Source organism: Notolabrus celidotus, chromosome 4, assembly GCF_009762535.1.
Source record: "Notolabrus celidotus isolate fNotCel1 chromosome 4, fNotCel1.pri, whole genome shotgun sequence".
NCBI lineage: Eukaryota > Metazoa > Chordata > Actinopteri > Labriformes > Labridae > Notolabrus > Notolabrus celidotus.
This window is the reverse complement of record NC_048275.1, coordinates 10,580,670-10,601,400: the sequence shown is the minus strand read 5'-3', so window position 1 is coordinate 10,601,400 and position 20,731 is coordinate 10,580,670. Positions and strand designations below refer to the sequence as shown.

The 20,731-nt window shown below is 40.8% G+C and overlaps 1 protein-coding gene across 2 annotated transcripts in view; it reads right to left on the bottom strand.

Moving 5' to 3' along the window:
• Positions 1–17,142, bottom strand: part of LOC117811168 (Kv channel-interacting protein 2-like) — a 191,725-nt gene extending 174,583 nt beyond the window's left edge. For both annotated transcript variants that reach the window (XM_034681260.1, XM_034681262.1), the window contains exon 1: positions 16,959–17,142. The gene's annotated coding sequence lies outside the window, so the exon portion shown is untranslated. The remainder of the gene's footprint in view (positions 1–16,958) is intronic.
• Positions 17,143–20,731: the final 3,589 nt, after the last annotated feature.

Sequence of the window (20,731 nt, the reverse complement as noted above, 5' to 3'; positions counted from 1 at the left end):
TCAATCAATCTTTATTTGTAAAGCACCAAATCACAACAAACGTTATCTCAAGACGCTTTTACAAACATAGGAGGTCTAGACCACTATGTCAAATTATGAACAGAGACCCAACTTCAAGACAAGGTAAGACTCAGTGTGACCCCACCTTAATCCATCATGAGCATTGCACATCGCAGTATTTAGCTAGTTACAGTGGTGAGGAAAAACTTCCTTTTAACAGGCAGAAACCTCAGGCAGAACCAGACTCATGTTAGGCAGACATCATGCCTCGACTGAGTTTGGTCTTGAAAGAGGGATAGAGCAAAATACAAGATAACAATTTTAAAAGTACTAAGAAGTTTGGTAAATCTTCCCCTTCTGTCACTGCTAAATGTGCATGTGCCATGCCAAAAACGGAAACTTGACAGGTGTAGAATATATTTAGTCCACATGAGGTTTCAAATCTAGTATTAAAATAATTTGCCATTACAAACCGAAAATAAAAAGTGTCTGATGTTTTTTTCTTAATAAATGACTCAGAAGCTTAAAAAAAAACCCCACTCATACACATCTGTTCTTCATGCTACAGGTTTCTGGCACAATCATGCTCTGTTAGCATGGCAAGGAGGTGCTACAACAAGGTCTTTTGTATTAATAGATTGTAGGAGAATAACCTTTTCTTCCCTAACCTTCGCATGTTGTTTTTAATGTTGTGTCAATATATTTTTCAACTTGTAGCTGCGTCTAAACACATTTTACCTCACAAGACTTTATGCTGAATGTAAATGTTATCCTCTAGCTTACTGTATGAACTGCATGTATGTTGATGGTAAACTGAAGTCACATTGATTACAAACCTTTTGTATTCCAATACTGAAGAAAAACATTCACATCTGTCATCATCTTACCACAGAGAATATATCACAGAAGACCTCCATTGATTTTTCGCTGCAGTATTTACTCGCAGGTCCTTTAAATCTAAAATTTTTATGTCACAGAGGTCTTCACCAGCAAGGTGTCTTCACAGTGTAATGTGTGATAAAACCATAAATGTAGAGGAACATCAATATTTCAGCCTTCTTGGTGCAGGTCATGCAAAGTGAATGACTCAGAAGTTGCAAAAATACACAAGCATGCTGTTTTTTTTCCTCCTACTGCAGGTTTCTAGTTCACAGCCAAGAGAAAGAAAGCACAACAAGGCCTGATGTTTGAAATAAACTGGAGGAGAGTAACCTGTCTGCCGCTTTCTCTCTCCATCGAGCTGCTGTTTCTTATCGGTTCTCGACTTGTAGTTTCTGTGTCTAAATATTCATTTACCTCACAGGGATTTCTGTGGAATTTAAATGGTAATCCTGTAAGGCTTGAGCACACTTTCAAAACATCTACGAGCCATGTAAACCAAATACAGCGTAAAATATGCAACTCATCAGCCGAGCAGACGGACCGTGTTGCTGTCTGCCCTCTTACCACAGCTCTCAGTTAACGTACCCTGACAAGACCCCCCTCCCACAGCATTTACTCTTCTGTGGACTCACTCTGGAAGCACATGAAAGTTTAAAACAGAGTGCTGTTAGTTATGGGGAAAGAGCAAGGAACTGCTGCCGCTTAGTTTCTCCAAGAGCATGAAATTATGTAAAGCCGTATTTTTGCGTACTAAGTGCTTTCACCTGAAGGGGTTGAACACGTACTTTCCATTTCAGGAGAGAGAAGGGGGAAAAAATGACATTCTTTTAATTTGTTCATTCACTTTGCTCATGTGACCAAAATCAAAGCTCACATGTTCCTCTAATGTGTCAAAAACCACACTACAAATCTTTCTTTGATCTTGTCCTCCAGCGCAGTGATTGAGCCTTTTCGAACAAAGACTTAAGCTTTTGTCTCTGGTGACCTCTGCTTTACATCCTTTGTACATGCAGCATGTAAGGTTCCTAGGCAGGCTCATGCTCTGAATACGGATAAAGCGCTCAATAACACAGCCTGCCTCAAGTGCATCAAGCAGACATCTATCAAATTTTGTTTTCTCAGCACACACAGAGAAGGAATCAATTAGATTCAGACCAAAATTAGAAGTTTATTTGCTACAGTATCTCATGAGAATACCAGATAGAGGCATGAACCTTAGGCTGGAAGGATGGAAATGTAGGTGAGGAAGAAAGGAAGCAAAGAGTGAGAGTGTAAAAAGATGACAAGACAAAGTGAAGGATGTCAAGAGGCTTCTACACACATCTCTGAGGTAGACAGCTAATTAATCTCTCAGCAGGAGCCAAATGTCAAAATACAGAAGCACAGATCCAGGACGACATTGATCTGGGAGAGGAGGAGCTGTGTGAAACATCAACTGGAAAAAAAGGGAAACAACAGAATTTAATGAGAGGAAGAAAACAAGTGCATGACATAGAAAGAGAGGATGATTTGCAAGAGTAGTGTTGCTGGTGTTGAGACGAGGAGCTGCAAAAACTCCATGCTTTTTAGACTGAATACCAGTATATCATCAGGTTGTATGTAATGTAATAGACTTCTACTTCATGTTATAAGAATCAAAAGCTCTTCCCCTCCAAATCTCTGGAGTCACTTAATGGAGCGATCGGGTGACTCAGGCTGCACTGATTCAACCCTTGACACGCATCATTCTCACAATCACCAGAAACACGTGTTCTCCCCACATGGAGGTCTATTTAAGTTGCAAGATTTCTACTACCTCCCTCTGCTCTGTCGTTGCCACTGCTGTCCCCCACTACTAAAGCTCATATTCAGCCCTACCACCAACCCAGCATCCACCTGCAGGGTTGGTGGAAGGGGGTTCAAGATATAATCTCATCACTCCTCAGATTTCTGCATGTAACATAAATCTGTGAAGGGTCAGGTTGGAGCAGAGACGTCAAACACAAACAATGCTCAGCTGCTGCAAGAAACATGTTAAAGAAGTGCAGCTTTTGCAAAATGATGACCCATGAGGAACAAAATGCTTCTTAACTTCAAGACAAAATGATCGAGTTAAAGCTGCTGTTGGTAGGAATGGTGTAATTGACGTTACTTTTTTCTGCTGGGTTTGGAGAAAAGGTCATAATGCCCATCAGTACTCATCAGTAAGTGAAGCAATTTGAAACTATTGCGAAATCTCTGCGTTTTTGAATGCTTATGTATCAAGCAATGTTATTATTCCCCTTGTTCCAGTTATGACGGACCAATCATAGCTAATCTCCAATCCTCTGTCCTGATTGGTTAAGGGGTGGCCCCTGCTACGTCCTCCGATTGGATATGAGTCCAGCTTTATCATGACTACACACGCCGATCTGTGTTGGGGGGGATAGTGTTGACATTCGAAGTCCCTCTCTCTGAACAGATGTTTACTCTGTGACTACCAACAGCAGCTTTAATGGAAAACATGTTTCCACGTTAGTATATAATAGAGTTATGAGGACATTTACTTCAAACTCAAATAAGCTACATGCAGCTGATTTATGCTAATCAAATCATTACATTTTGATTATATATGTCATATACAAGCAAAAAGAAGCCATAAAAACTCTGCATCATATTTTTAAAAGCAGCTTCCTTAAAATACATTGGTGAGATAAAGATATCAATAAATTCTGTCACAGAGGTCTCCGGCTCATCACCTGGCTGCGGTGACCTTCTGCTGCATGTCTCCCCCCACTCTCTGCTCCCCATGTTTCCTGACTCTCTTCAGCTGCCCTATCAATAAAGAAAAAAAAGCACCAAAACATAACTTAAAAAATAAAAATACAGGGGAGATTTTTTTTTTTAAAACAAAAAAATGTGCAGCCCATTCACAATCAAAAAGTTGTTGAATTGTTAATGTTGGTTTTTGTTTGTTTGTTTTTTTGTTGTTTTTGCTATGATGAAGTTCATTGTCTGAGATCTAAAATTGAGCGGCGGGGTGCATCCTAAGTTTCTAGTTATTTTGGGCCTTTTTGCCCAATAGCAGGTTCCCTGGAAGCTAAAAGTGTCTCTCCACCGATTTAAAACATGATGTTCAGTTTAGTTAAAACAAAAAGAACAACTTAGCCCTGGCATTTCATTGCATAACGTCTCCTCTGACTCTGGAGCTCTCCAGAGTTTGAGACAAAAACATGTCACCAAATTTAAGTGCAGTTCAGTTTTCTTGGCGTGAGTATCTAAATGTTTTGTTCTCAAATTAAAGTTTAATACATTTTATCACCTGGTTGTATTAAAACTGGGTGTTTCACAAAAGCTGGAACTTTATCCAAAAAAAAAGCTGTCAATGGAAAGCAGCCAAACATCATCAATTATAATGCCTCAGAGAAAACAAACACTTTCACCTAAAGAGCACAGCACAAACGCAGTCAGTAGTTTATATTCTCCTGTGAGTGATACCTTCAATTACTGTTTACCAAGATGGCAAAGTGGTTTGCAGGTTTTTATCTACAGATCATAAAACAGTGCAGCTTTATTACTCATAGGGGAGGACATGGACGAGGGAGAGAAGCCAGCAAACACTACCTGTTGCTGATTGGCTGGATGACTGTTGTGTGGCTTGGCTGAAGCCACTTTATTTGTTTCCCATTTACAGAGCCAGAGCTGCACACAAACCCTGGAATTACTTTTATTGCACTCGTAGAAGTTCAGGGAGCAGCTATAGACTCAATTTAAAGAAATGAATGTGCTGGGGTCAACCAGTGGTTACAGACGATAATTTAGACCTTAAGTCGGGCATTCTAGCTTTCACAATCATAGTGTTTGGGGGTCAGAAGTTACCATATTTAGATGATATGTTTGGGTCATGGTAGATAAATACTGTGACCGCTCCTGGCTGAAAATCCTCCTGCTAATGAGCATAAATCCCTTTTGCATTGCATGTTTTCAACAGGACAGTTATGCCACTTTAATGCCTCCTCTGCAATGTAAAACCCTCAGAGGAGTAATGGTGGGGCGAAGTTGTTCCTCTGCTGAACCGTGAAGCATGCACCATTTGTCAACACGTCATGCTACTTTTGCTTATTCTGCCACGCATGGTTCAGTGTAAAAGTACAAAGGCGTAGTGACGACAGAGCTTCTTTACTCCAATGTGGAGGAAGCTCAATCTAAAAAGGATAACAGATTGCCTTACTCTAAATAATTTACAATAAGTTTATCTTCTATTCTGAGCTGGATAATAACTCACAAAATGAGTATCATGCTATTGCCCATATTGGACTTTATTCATCATATAGGCGGTTTTAAATGTTAGGAAGTTGTCAAAGCTTAGGAGCGTGTGCTTCAGGAGTATTCTAGAATGGTGAAGGGTTTCTGGGCTAATATTTCTAACACTTTGGTCCACTTAGATTCAATAGGTTTCAGAGTTGTTGCTCCTGGAAGTGACCAGCTGGTTACACAGTCGTCAATATGCATTAGGTCTGCATTGGTTTCACTTTGGCGAAGTCTAGACCTGGCCTATTGGTTTCAGAGGCTAACAAAGAGATATTAGCAGTATTTGACAAAAAGTGTATTGGATTAGGAAAGCTTTCATCCAAAGGTGTTGCAGACAGAAATTGCAGATACCATTAAGACAATTTAAAAGTGTTGGTGTAAATGAGAAGCTGTATTAAAAATCATCGGAGCTCTCTCCCAATTTAACACGTACAGTGTGAGCACTCAGGTTGAGCTCAACAGTCAGACTGTCTATCAGTCAATCAGCTTTAACATTATGACAACTGACAGCTAAAGGGAATAACATTGATTATCTCTTTACAGTGGCACCTGTCAGTGGGTGGGATGTATCAGGCAGCATGTGAACATTTTGTTCTTGAAGTTTTGTTGGAAGCAGAAAAAATATGTAAGTTAAAGATAGTGAGCGACTTTGACAAGGACGGAACTGTGATGGTTGGACTACTCGGTCAGAGCATCTCCAAAAACTGCAGCAGGTGTTGGGTGGAGAGCACCTACCAAAAGTGGTCTAAGGGTCCTTCCTTGAACCAGCGAACATATAACACGGTCATGGGCAGCCAAGGCTCATTGATGTGTGTAGGCCCGTATGGTGTGATCCAGCAGAAGAGCTACTGGAGCTCAAACTGCTGAAAAAGTTAATGCTAGTTCTGATTGGAAGTTGTCAGAACACACAGTGTGTCAGTTTGTTGTGCATGGGGCTGTGCAGCTGCAGACTAGTCAGAGTTTCCATGCTGACCCATAGCCACCACTGTAAGCACCTACATGGACACGTGAGCAAGGAGCTGGACCACGTAGCAATGGAAGAAGGAGACACAACAAGTTCAAGGTGTTGACTTTGTTTCCTAATCCTCTAAATCTGAATCCAGTAGAGCTTCTGTGGGATGTGCTGGACAACCAAGTCTGATCCATGGAGGCTTTATCTCATAACTCCCGGGACTTAATAGATCTGCTGCAAAGGTCTTGGTGTGACACCACAGCACACCTTCAGAGGTCTAGTGGGGTCCATGCCTGGGTCAGAGCCAAAGCAGCCTTAAGCTAACAAAAGGGGGGGGGGGGGGGGGCTACACAGTGTGAGGAAGGTGGTCATAATGTTACAGCTGATTGGTGTAAACAGTGCACTCCACCATGATGTTTATAAAGTGTATGCCCGAGGAAGGTCAGCTGATAGAAAGAGTTACTGCATAGGCTGGGGGAGTGGCTAGATCTGCCATGACACATGGGAACAGGCAGCACAATGAATCCAGAAACCAAAGCTGTGACTAATTCAGTTTTATAAAGGCAGGAATGATTGCTTGGCTTTGCTGAAAGGATTTTACATGTGTTCATGCTGCTTTTCTGAATTATTATAATTGCCACAAAACAGAACAGGGAGTCTAAAAATAGAGCCAGACTGTGAGAGACTGACGGGAGGATGTAATGAAGGAGAAAATGTGAAAACTCACGCAGCACCTTTTCTTGTTATCATAAGCAGATTTCATTGTTTTTTTTCTATACCTGTCCTATTCTCTGTCCTTCATGCTCTCATGCTGTGGGTACATACAGCACACATGACCGCACACACCCACATACACGCTGTGATGGGAATCATCAATCTCAAGGGGAGACAGTGTAAACGCAGGTAAGCAACAGTAAATGTGAAATCTATTTCTTTTGAGAAGACAGCAGCACACACACACACACACACACACATACAAACACACACAGTGATGTACACACACAGTTGTCTCACCAGACAAATACATCAAGCCTTTCCTCTAGCGGGGGGGAAAAACACCCAGGTGCATCTTTCATTGGGTTGCTGACTGGTCCCCTGATAGTGTTTGTTGACACTGTACTCGGAGGAAATTGTTGCTGTACTTGATGGATATCACACGCTCAAACACACACAAACTCACACAGACACACACACACATAGATAAGCCCCAGTGAGATAGTCAAACCAAACAGTAAAGAGCAGGCCCGTGAAAGTAGATAATAATAGCACACACAGAGAGCTAAACAAGCAGAAATAAGTAACATATATTGGTCCTGAGCTACACCAAACCCTTTCAGAGCCGTAAATGTTAATTCTGTACATTTATATGCAAAGAGATTTGTGCTTTGATCACAAGAGAAACTCTGACAAATTGATCTTGTTTGCAAATAGTGCGGTAGCATTTTTCTAATTACCCAAGGCTATCTCCGTAAATCGTGATCCATGCATTATGCACACAGATCCACGCACACACATGCACACACAGCAATCAGCTGCTATAAAGCTGAGAGCAGGCTATCACTCTGGTCCATCAGCTGTAATAGGTTTTCACAAACACCATCATGAACCAAGCGCACACACATATGCCACACACACACACCAGACGCAGTAACACCTGAGGGGCTTCATTCTGCTCTTACTATTTTGGTCCATGAATGAATTCAATCTTTTATCACTTTCATTATTCAAACAAAATCCAGAAAGCTTGTGATTGGGAAGGTGTTGGGAAATGCCACGGGGTTGGGATATGCAAATGATCTCACTTAAAAGTTGTTCTTACTCTCTCTCAAACACACACACACACACACACACACACACACACACACACACACACACACACACACACACACACACACACACACACACACACACACACACACACACACACACACACACACACACACACACACACACACACACACACACACACACACACACACACACGCACACACACACGCACACACACACACGCACACGCACACGCACACGCACACACACAGAAACTATCAGAGCAATAGGCAGAGCTGTCCACATGAAAAACGAGGCTCTGTACCTCAGGCTATCCAAAAAGGTCTGCAGCCAGACTACAGAGAGGGAAACCCCATCACTCCCCTCCACTGCTACACCTGCTCCTCCCCAGACAAACACACACACACACACACACACACACACACACACACACACACACACACACACACACACACAAATAGACACATAAACACAGAGACACACAGCACATGACAGTTGGCAGTGTTGCAAAATATCAGGATTAATGGACTTCACGTTATATTACCTGGGTGCCTGGTGTATAATTGATCATTGTAATTTTGTGACTGTGAGCTTTGGGTGTGTGTTTCCAATTGCGAGTTGTTCTCTGAGTAAGGAAAGTTTATCAATCTCTCTAAAGTCTCTGGTCTCAATGCTGAGCTGGTAACACCTTAGAATAAGAACCACAGGAGGGTTAGGAAACTGCAAACTTAATGGTTTAATTTCAACATCTGCCTTTACATAGTCACTGCTGTAGACTGTAAACTTTCATCCTATACAAAAACACCAAACCAACGGAAATGGACCAAACATCATACAGCAAGGACTTGTCTTGTTTGTATTGATGTCAGGTTTTGTGTCAATACTAAAACCAATATTGGGGGCACCAGTTCAGCTCAGCAGGTAAAACAGACATCCCATACAGTATTCCACCATCAAGTGTCTGCAGAGCATCTCTGACATGAGTTGTTATGACAGCAAGGATAGGGTTACTTACTCTTCCTTTATCATCCATCTCATCACTAAAATGTACTCGGTGGTGACCCAGTAGGTGATAAACCAGGTTCTTAGAATTGTAATCCCTGAATTGCGGTCCTGACTTTGCAGCTCTCAGGTCTGCAGACACATGCGTCTCCATTATTCAGAGGCTATAATCCTTGACACTGAGGCTCAACTTTGACCCTCTGCCTATTGCTGCATGTCACCCTTGACTCTCTCTTTCTGGATTTCTGGTTACACTTCACTGTGCTATCAATAAAAACATATACCAAAAAAAGAAATAGGAAAAACATATAAGGTCATTCCAATCAATGTGGATGTATCCACAATGCCAACTACAATATTCACACAGTTTGGCACATTTTGACAATACATGGACTTCATACTAAGGGGTGCTGACGGGGAAGTCTGTTAAACGCCACTTTCATGTGATTCTGATTCAGTCCAATCACCTGTCCATCTACAAAACATGTCATAATGACCAATGATAATTTATACAAATAGCAAGTAAACACAGAATGAGCTTCAGCCTTGTTTTATAGACAGAAAGTTAATGCTCAGTGATTCAGTGTCTCGTCTGCAGATGAAGGTACAATCTAACTGAAACATTTGATTCTCTGCAGGTTTCGGTTGGAGGTGATGTTGTAAAACATTTTACTGATAGAAATGATTATATTACTACACAGTAAACCTTCATTTACGAAGCCAATGATGCACTTTTATTGTCCTAGAGTCCTTCAGAAAGACACTGAACCCAGAATAGCTCATGGTGAATGAGTGAATGTGTGTGAATGTGGACTGATGGGCAGTTTGGCACCATACACTGTGGTCTCTGCCACCACTGTGTGAATGTGTATGTAAATGTGTGTATGCTGACATGTGAAGTGCTTTGAGTGGGCAGAAGAGTAGAAAAGCATATAGGTGCAGTCTGCAGGGGCAGAGAGGTTTGACTTTCATGTTGGTTGTTAGACAGGTCCAGTTTTGTAACTTGTGCATTTAAAACTATCCATTACCCAGCTGTGGTAAACACTTGATCCTGATTGGTCAAAAGCTCAAAACAATGATGAGTAATTCACAACAGTGAAGAGACCTGATCACGTCATATCAAATCAGCCCACAGAAAGGAGTCACATTTCACCTGCGCCTGTTGACACTGTGGCAAAAATGTCTGTTTCTGTTTACAAACTACATGGACGACATTTTTAATATTAAATCCTCAACCTGAAATCCAAACAATGTGAGCTTGGGAGTGTATATCTAAGTTGCCAATCTCTACAAAGTAGCTTAAACTATTAGTGATAATAGCAAAATGTTAAAAATGGAGACATTTGAGTAATTTCTGTTTAAAAGTGTGTCAGCTGCAAAGCTCTGAGGAAATGGATAGCTGAATGAGGACAAAAATGATAACATAAATGTTCCAGGAGAAGACCTGTTCGTCATTTTTAATGGTACCTTTAATAAAAATGTTCTATTTAATGGGATTTAAAACAAATAAACAGGCTAATGTCGGTTACATTTTGGAATCTGAGGGACTGCTTTTCAACCATATACATAAATCATTCATAAATCAATACTTTGTGTTAACCTTTGTGTAGCTTTATTTGGTAGCCTGGTAATAAGTGGGATAATGCATAGTAAGCATGGTGGTTATAAGTGTTAGAATTGCAACACGGTGAGCAGGATAAGGGGAAAATTAAAGGTCCTTACATCTGAATCACCAGAAAGATATTTAAAAATGGACTTAATGAAGAGATGTAAGCCCATTCTGCCTGTCCCTGCCTCCTACATCATCATCATCATCACTGGAATCATTCATAAGTATGTTTGGGAAATCAGGACCTCAAACATATTCACGCAAATCTGTTCAAATGCTAATCAAAAAATGATTGGCTGTATTTTCATTAAAAGCATTTCTTTATCCGTCTGGTAGGAGACATGCGTGCATCCAAAAGATATCCTTTAATGAAATGTATAGTTCTTCTTGGACTCCAGTTTAAATGTTACATATCTAATTAAGCCTCTCATTGGCGCTGCTTCACATATCACATGTAATTCTTCTCTGTGGGACTGTAATGAGACGGTGGCTGTTGGCTGCAAAACCCTCTACAGCATGTAAGGGATTTACAAGACAAGTTTTACATTGTTAAGAATGCATGAACCTGACAAGACTCAGCGCAGTTCTCCTTTAATTATTCCAACCAAAACTTCACATTTTCAGTCTGTGCTTCATGTTCCATTGTTTCTTTCATCAGCCTGTTCGGCTGAAGACAGAGCTGCAGGGGCTTGCATTAAACGGAAAGCTTAAATGTCAGGTTACTAAATTGACTTCTGTAAAATTCATCACTGGGTTCCTTGAACGGGAATGGCGACGGGTGTTAATGGCCTAGAAATGTCACTCATTCACAATCTATCCATGCATGTTTCTTTCCGGGGGGCCGAGGAAATGTGGATGGATGAAGATGAGTGTTGCAATGAAATGAACCCATAAAAACAAAGATTACATCTTTCTGCTGCACGTATCAGCTTTGACTGTCCCATGGGGATGAAGGAGGGAAATGTCTATGTTATATTCATATGAATACGTTTCGTGATGATGCATGTGTGTGCAGTGGAAGCTGCTTCAGGGTAACTTGTCGTGATTGCAGCTTTGCTGGCCTTAATGAGTTTTCTAATGTGATCAAGCATGTGGTTCACATGCATTCAGCTCTTACTGTCTGCTTTATTCTACAAGTACATTGGCTGCAGTATAGTTTATTAAGATATAAGATCAAATTCTTACCTGCATTTTGTTTTAAAAAAAACATATAATTTCCCACAGTCAAGGTGACATCTACGATGGGTTTGTCTTGTCCAAACAACACTATGACTGATAAATCAATCACTACAATTGTTGCAGAACTGTTGCAACAATAACTGTAGTTATTTGATGCTTAAAAATAGGGAGTTGAAGATCATGATTGACAGCTCTGCTGACAAATGGAGACTCCTGCAGCATTATTTACCAGACTATACGAGTAGAGGAAGAGTAAAGAGAGTAAATGTAACAAACATTAACACGAGAGTCATTGAACGCTCCATTGCCTTCAGTGTCTACTTGAAATCAGCACAGTAATCTGTGGTGGACTATACTGACCTGAGGGATCTTTGACGTTTTGTCTGTGAGTTTAATGAATGCTCTGGTTAATAGAGATTAGACAGAGTGTTATCTGTAGCTGTACTTTTAAATAGAGCTCTCTAAATGGTAACATGTTTTTAACCTAAGTTATAAATTAGTACTGAATTTAAAGTATTTCACCGATACCTATAAACTATAAGTGTGAGGGTTTCTTTTTTCGTAGCAACAATTTATAGAGATACAGTTGTTTGCTGCTGCTGCTGCTGCTGCTGCTGCTGTCACTTTAAATGTCTCATCTTAATCTGGACTTTTCAACATTTCTTTGTTTTCCATCATGTCTACTGGTGCAGGCAGATCCAACAGATGCTGACAGTGCTGTGTATTTCTCTCAACAAATGCAGCAAACACTCATATCAGCACATTTCATGCAGGGCATATTATGAACACCATAGCAGATTTTTCCTTATACTCAGTGATAATTGTATAAAAAAATAACTCATGAAAGGAAGGAGTCCCTGCCTCCTACAGGCACAAACCAAACCACAACACCTATAAAGCTTCACATCACATTTTATATTCACATGTTTTTGATGGTGCCGTTTATTTTAAGCGATTTCTGGAAGCTCTTTTGAGAAGTGCGACCATCCTCTTCAGTATCCTCCAAACTGGTTTATAACTCATGCATGTGCTCTGATCTCAATCCTTTCCACAACACACGCAGCACCTTTCCCTCTTCCTTATGAAATATCCATGAAGAAAAACTGCCTTCAAATCAAGACTCAAAATAGGTCATGTTTTCTTCCTTCACTTTGTCTCTGATTGCACATGACAGGACATTTTCAGAAAAGGAAAAGAGCTCCTGAGGAGCATAACGACTGTATGAAATGCTGCAAAGCATGGTGCAAAAAGTCTTTACAACATTTCTCAAATAGGTATTCTTTTTATAATGGATCTCCATGTTGCTCCTTTAATACATACAAAACTGTGAGCAATCATGTAAGTGCATGTTTGCGTCAGTGTTTTCTTTTCATACTTTGTGTTTTTGCTTGCTTGAACGTAATTTGCATAACCCTATGAGATCCTAGGACAGTATTCTCATGCACTGTTTCACACAAAAGACACTCACACCTGAGCCAAAGAAGGACAAAAGATGAAAGAGCAAAAAGAGAGAATAAGAAATCAGTGAGCCAGGAAAGAAAAGGAGGAGGGCTGAATGTCTGGATGACAATAGACGTTCAGAGCAGAACACCAACTGTGACTCAGCCTTTTTTGGCAGGACTCATCTGGAAGAGACGAAGAAAGAGAAAGAGAGAAAGAGAGTCGTGCTTGTGTTTCATATGAGCAGAAAAAGGTCAGGTGTTGAGGACAAAAACAGCGGAGAATAGAAGTCACAGCACAACAAGATGCCTCACGTAAGTATAGGTGACATTTAGTTGAGATGACTTTTTAACCCTCTGTTTTACATAACAGTTGTTTACTGTAGGAGTCAGACATTTACTAAGTGGAAACCTTGAATTGATTTTCAAACGCTTCGGTCTAGATTTTCTACCTTCAAATAGCCAGTAGGGGAAGACACAAAAAGAAAAGTCCAATTGAGTGGGAGAAACAAAACAGCCTTACTTGGAGTTATGGCAACAACACTGTATTTTGGTTTTTGCTGTAAAACAGAACACATGGCATGACAGCCAGTTGACGGCATTAGTCCTCTACACATTTGATCAGGTGAGTTTCTGTGAGATCTCGTGTCTGTAGTATTGTCACTGTTGGGTTTTAGACACCTGAATCTGGTATGTAGCACAAATCGAGCACTACTAGGCTCTGGTCAGAGAACACAATCGTCAGGTAGATTTGAAATCTTTAGTTTGCACGTGCATTTTACTTAGCAGCTGACATAAAATACACAACACAAAGACATAAAAGTTTTGCTGTAATAAAAAGTATTAAAGCAAATGTAATATGCATACCTTTGAAGTGAACACTAAATATAAACTTCTTATCATCCAGTGCTACACTCACGATAACACAGGCAAGCTAGCCTGGATAGCATGATATATAGTGAGGCTAATTACCAAACACATTGATACAATCCATCATATGATAAATAGAAATCACACAAACATAAAGAGAATTATGGTACGTCATGTGAATCTCACCACAACATAAACATAACTTAAATCTTCAATGACACCTGCAACAGTAACAACTGCATACAGAACGATCACAGTGAATGTGCGGGAAAGAGGAAGTGGAAACATGCACCTCCTAAATGACATTTCAAAATAAAAGTCTGTGTGAACCAAGCGGCAAACCTCCAGTCTAAAAACATGGGTCCAATGTGGAAGTGCTAAAAACTGCAGTTCATCGAGGATCCACTTGAGGCTGCCTCTGGAAATACTGGAAACCACATACACACCAATTCAAAAAAGACGATCTTCACAGCAGAAATAAAAATGTTAAAGCCTGGTACAAAAGACGAGTGTAGTCTGGATAGCTCATTTCTCGATCGGTACACACTGTAGGGGGGGTGAATTTTTTTCTAACGCAGCAATTTTGAAGATATAGAGATTACGAGTCTTCCAATGAGAGACACAGCTGACTTGATTGACAGGCGGGAACTCTGTAGCCGTTGGCTAGGAGGCTCAAAGCCCGCCTCTTTACGTCACAATCGCTCGACAGCAGCAATATGGATGCCACCGACAATTGGCCTCAAAACAGCGCTTCAGAAACAGATGGGTGACTTCACGGATACTACGTCCATATTTTATATAGTCTATGGTGTGAACCTGAATGAAACAACTGCTGGTGTAAACCACAAATGTTAAATGTGTGGTCTAGCAGTCTTATGGAATAGTCTAGTGCCTATGTGTCAGAGGATTTTGATTTTAAATATTGGTTGTAATAGCTCTTATGTGTGTGTGTTGTTTCCCACTGTTTGAAAATCAGATCTAAAAAGTCAGTGTGGTCAGCTTAATTCTGTCACCAAATATAGCTTACATTCTTGACTTCAGCGTAACACATGTACCAATCTTCACTCAACTGAGATTCATTTTCAAAGGAATGATTTGAGTATGTTGGATTAAAGTAACACCAAAGTCAAGAAGATGTATATCAAGAATTATTTCCAGTAATGTCTACAGACCCTGTCGCTCATTTTTGACTATTTGCTCGTATTTCATTGCTGCTGTTATTTTCTTGTCTTGTTTGCTTGGATTTCTCAGCACCCTGCTGCTCTTTCATTCCCTGTCTCCTCCACAAACTGTTGCACTTACCTCCTTTGTTATTATCATCATCATCAATCCCTCACAGTGGGATTCAGTCCAGTCAGTCTATCTAACTCACATTCAATGCATTGCCGTTACTTTATGCCAGAGGAACAAATTCACAAATGGCTTTATCTGACAACCTGCATTTGTCTTGATTCATTTCTAACAATCAATGAACACAATACTAATAATAAGATTCATATAATTTATCTACCAATTAGCTAGTCTGCGCTGATTGAAGTCCTGTCCCTGCTCTCCGTGGGGTTTTCATTAAGAAAGATTACACTGAACAAAGCCAACAACAGCATAATGGGTTATATAAAAACACATTCCTACGCTCACACTAGTTCAGCAGAGTTATGTAGTTTCCTGAAACTTAAACTAAAGTCCCCTTAAAGGGATACCTGTCCTAACATATAAATATCAAATATGAGGGTGGTTGAGATATTACTTTCTCCTGATAGATTTAAGGTTAAGAGAACTGAGACTGTAAATTTACTGCAGCTGAAGCCAAAGTGCAATACAAGGAGGGACACATTTCTTCTTTACTCCTCAGCAGTAACTCACCTAGCTGAGATCTTTGATCACAAATCTCCCATTAAGGCTCATTAATCTGCCATCCCATAAAACACACCTCGTCTTTTTTTGCATACAGCTCACCTCCCAAAGATTCACCCCTCAAGCTCCATGCAGTTTTACACCCACATACTGCAATCGCACACACATATACACACTGACACACTTGTCTTTACTTCCTGAGTTGTGACCATGGTGTGGATGAGTGTGTATGCGTGATGATATGGACACCTGAGGACCTCTATCTGCCCATTAAACCAGATTTACACCTCTGTCTACTTCCCTCTATCCTCGGGACCTCCTGCTGCTGTTTCTCTCTTTTCATCTCATCTACTGTATATCTTTCCTCATGGATGCTTTATTTCTTCCATCTGCCCTCCTAATCTGTTCCCTCATTTGTCGTCTTGACTGAAACTCTTTATGGCCTTTTCTCCTTCAATAATGTAGCCGCTCTTATTTTCTTGCGCAGGTGTTTTTGGCTTTTCAGGGCATCGTGGAGGAGCAAAAGCTGCAGCAGGGGGGCGGCTAGTGGAGTCTTTAGCTCCTTCCGGAGAAGACTCTGAATACATAAAATGAAAAGATCTCCACAAAGTTATGAAAACAAATCTTGTGTTCCTTTTCCCAGCTGCAAGCATGATGATGATAACCAGTTAGTTTTGCTGCTTGTTGTTTTATTTACCTTATTGATCCAGGGGTTGTTTTCCTTTTAACTACATCTTGAAAAGTGTGGCTGCCTTAGATTCAGGATCTACCCCTAAATTCGATTGCTAATATTTGCTCCTTCTTGGATGGCACCACTTGTCTTTAAAGGGAGTGTGCATCTCATGACTGAGACCAGCTGTCACGCACAACTACAGCACCAAGGGGGATGAAAAGGGAGAGACACATTGAGTGTCTGCACAAAGTGGCTCAAAAGTAGGCCAGGTTATACAACAACTGAGGCGGACTTAAGATGCTGAATTTAAGATATTGGTTATCAATGCAGCATAGCCATTAAACAATTAAATAATAAGCCAAAAATATGGTGTCACAGAGTGTAATTTCTGTAGATCTTGAGCACATAAAGACTGTTTTAAAAATGCTGAAAAAATCTTACTGTGGTCCTCAAATGGGCCGTTTCCAAGAGATTGCAGAAAGAGGACAAAGATTCAAGGCAACCGGAATTCAGGGGTTCAGGCTCAGGCAAAATCCAAAATAACTTCAGACTAGGTCAAATATCTGCAGACTGAAACAAGGCTAGAGAGCTATGTCTGCTCATGAGGACAACCTGGTACAGAACTAGTGGCAGTGGCATGACTAAGTGAGCAGGTGAGCTAATCAGGTAATGCAGGGCAGGTGAGTAAAGGGGGAGGAGCTAGTGAGGTGACTGTACCGGCAGAGAGGTAGGAGTGGCGGGTCAGAAATGACAGGAGAGTTAGATCTTAACACAAAGCACAAAAATGAACAATTAAATGGTTAAAGAAAGAAAATGATGAATCAAAATCATGGCAGAGATTGTGTGAGTGTTAAAAAAAAACAGATAAAAGGTATGCTCATTGGCAGAACCCTCATAAAGCTGGAAGCCTTTAAGATGGCCATAGAGGCTACATACAGTATGGTTATTTGTGAACAAAATACATGTAAATAATCTACAAGTTGTTTTAATTACAGTGACATTAATGGTAAATGCCCTATAAGCCTGTCTAAAAAGATGTGTTTTAACTGTTTCTGGAAGCCTCATCACAGGCAGTGTAATGCAAATATAAAGGCAGAGAGGTTTTTGTGCTGTTTAGATTTAGATTTAACTTTAATGTTCTTAAAGAGGCAATTTGTGATACAGCACAGCATACGAACATTAAAAGCACATCAGACACACAACACAGATCCAAATAGTCCATAGTAGCTGTTACCATTACAGCAAAAAGACCACATAAACAGACAAAGAACCACAGTAATTGCCTCGAAAGCTCCATCACCACAAGTTTAAGCTGTGTCTGTGGGATGGACAGCAGCTGGAGTGAGTTGGACCTTAGTGATCGATGAGGATGGGTGAATGAGTTCTGTCAGGTGCTCTGGAGTCCGGCAGCGCAAGGCTCTAACAGTGAGGGTAACAATTTTAAACTTGATCCCAGAAGCAGCAGGGAGCCAGTGAAGATATCTCAGTACGACGTGATGTGGAACTGTTTGTTTGACCTGGTGAGGGATCTTGCAGCAACATTCTGGCCATCATCCATTGCAGGATGGTTTCCATGTTTGAAGTGAAGAAAGATGTTTTTGCTTTAACATTTAGAACTCACGAACAATACCGCTGATTTTTCCCCATCAACGTTTATCAAAGGGTTATCATAGCCAGTAATTTCATTGCTCTGTTGTTGTTGCATACTTTTTGAATGCATTTGATTTGACTTGATTTACAATGATACATTTTAACCAAACCAATGTTAGAAAGTTAAATTTTTTTCAGTTTTTATAAATGAAAATATGCTTAAAGTATTAATAGTAATGACACAAATAAGAATAAATGGACCTGCTATTTATCCCCATTCCTTAAGGCTGATTTATACTTCTGCGTTGATTCAACGGCGTAGCCTACAGTGGGGGTCTGCGTAGCTCCCGCACCTACGCAGAGGCCTATGCAAGTAGCTGACGTGCACCTCCTCCAAAATTTAAGTACGCATAGAATCGACGCGGACCGCAAGCCCTGTGATTGGTCCGCTCGGCGGCATTGTGTTTCCCACAGCACTTCCAGGCCTTGTATTTTATCTCCTCCTCTCTATTCTTCATGTAACCATGTCTGCATGATAAACAGCAACATGTATCAGCTGTAGATTAACATAACACGCTCTGAATCGCTGTGGAAAAGTAAACAGAGATCGTAGCGGGGCCAGAAGCAGGCAACCGGCTATCAGAGAGACCACACTGCCCTCAAGTGTTTCGGCGGAGAATTGCTGCGCGACACGGACACATCGACACACAAGTATGTGGGGCTCATGTCCGCGTCAGCCCCTGCTGCGTAGGGGCGACGCAGAAGTATAAATCAGCCATTAGCGTTGTTGTTGTAGTTGTTGTTGTGTGATAAGCTAATTTTCAAACCACAGGTGGCTAGCTCAGAGGAAATGTTTGTTTATCACAGTTTCTGTTTCACATTAAAGCTTCAGTTATTATCACACGGCAACAAATCACTACAGTATTCATAAAGTCTGAACTGCAAAAGGAGACGGATCACCTCTGTCCTGTTGAAGTCATGCTGGGTCAAGTATGCTAATGGGCCACATGCGGACCCTCTGGCATGGCTGAACAGCTCTAACCTTCATTTTTACTTCCTCTCTGCTTTTTCTCTGCGGCTCTCTTCACTGTTCTGCCTCTTCATGCATAAAAACACAGAATTTAACCTCCACCTACAGACAGCAATACCTTTCTCTACCTGGCAAGTGCTCACCCACATGCTGGTCCACCCATGCGCTCTAGGACATGATTCCAACTACTTATAACAGTCCAAAGGGCGCAAGGTGGAGGGCTTACTTCACTTATTTACATTTTCAAATGTGCAGGACATCAACCACAGGCAGAGTGAAAGCTGCTGTTGATCCTCTCAAGATTAGCTTTGGTGTCGGTGTTGGTTTCATTTGCAAATGAAATAACTTTCATAAATAAGAGCTGTAGGTGTGTAGCCATGGCAACATGACACTTTGCTGAGAGAGGATACTTTTTGTTTATCTGGCACCGACGTTTCCCTCCCTGTTTTGTTCTGAAAGTGTTATTAGGTATGAGTCAGATTTTTATTGGTATATTTAGATTCCCTGTGTCTTTTGTTTTGAATCTGATCTGTATGTTCTGCATCTACAGAAAGCATTCATCAATGTGTATCGACCAGTCAATCAATGATCTTATAGATTTCCTTCAACAGATTTAAATTCTAAACCTTGTTCTTCATCCTTACCCCCCTCTGAGATCGTCTCCGCTTCCAAACACTCGTGTGACTCGTTTGTTTTGAATCTGAACTGCATGTTCTGCATCTACAGAAAACATGCATTAATGTGTATCGACCAGTCAATCAATGATCTTATAGATTTCTATTTCTTCTAACAGATTTAATTTCTAAACCTTGTTCTTCATCCTTACCCCCCTCTGAGATCGTGTCGCTTCCAAACACTTGTGCGACAGCGTAGGTGTGTGTAGGTGTATTTATCACTAAGTGCCACATATAAAGCGTGTCTGCAATTGATAGCTCGTTTCCAACCACCTGGAAAGCTGAACCAGGCTGACACTGAAATTGATGAAGTTTTTAATTGAACCAAACCTTCCGTCTGCCTGCAACACTGACGACTTAATTAACCATTTAACTACGATCAATAAAGCATCATATGAGCCATGCCTCGGGCCAAAGTCTGTGTGACTTCACAGTTAATGGAAATCATCAGCCACAGAAGGATAAAGTCGTAAAATCAACATAAATGATTGACATTAATGCTGCTGCTGCTGCTCACGATGGCACCCTGTGTCCCTTTCTTTATGCATAAAAGGATTGTAGGAGGTTTAAGCACTTACTGTTTTACATTCATGATTCATGCTCAATATATTCAAAGCTAAACATTGTTTAAAAGGAGGAGGAGGATGTTCTAACAAAGCATACAGCGTCTACATCATTTACATAAAATTATGAGACTTCTAATTAGCAGACAGACGATGAAATCCTCATCCGTCAGCTATAGGGCGCCTGAATACAATGATATGGACCAATATACTTAGTCAGTGATCCATCATTCAGTATCATCTATACAAAGTGTGAATATTGATATAGACCCCTCTCTCTGTTTTCTCTCCTCTCTTCCCACACTAGAGTGGGAGAGTGAGGGGAGCATGCAGGCTAACCCAGCAGGGGTGAGTCCT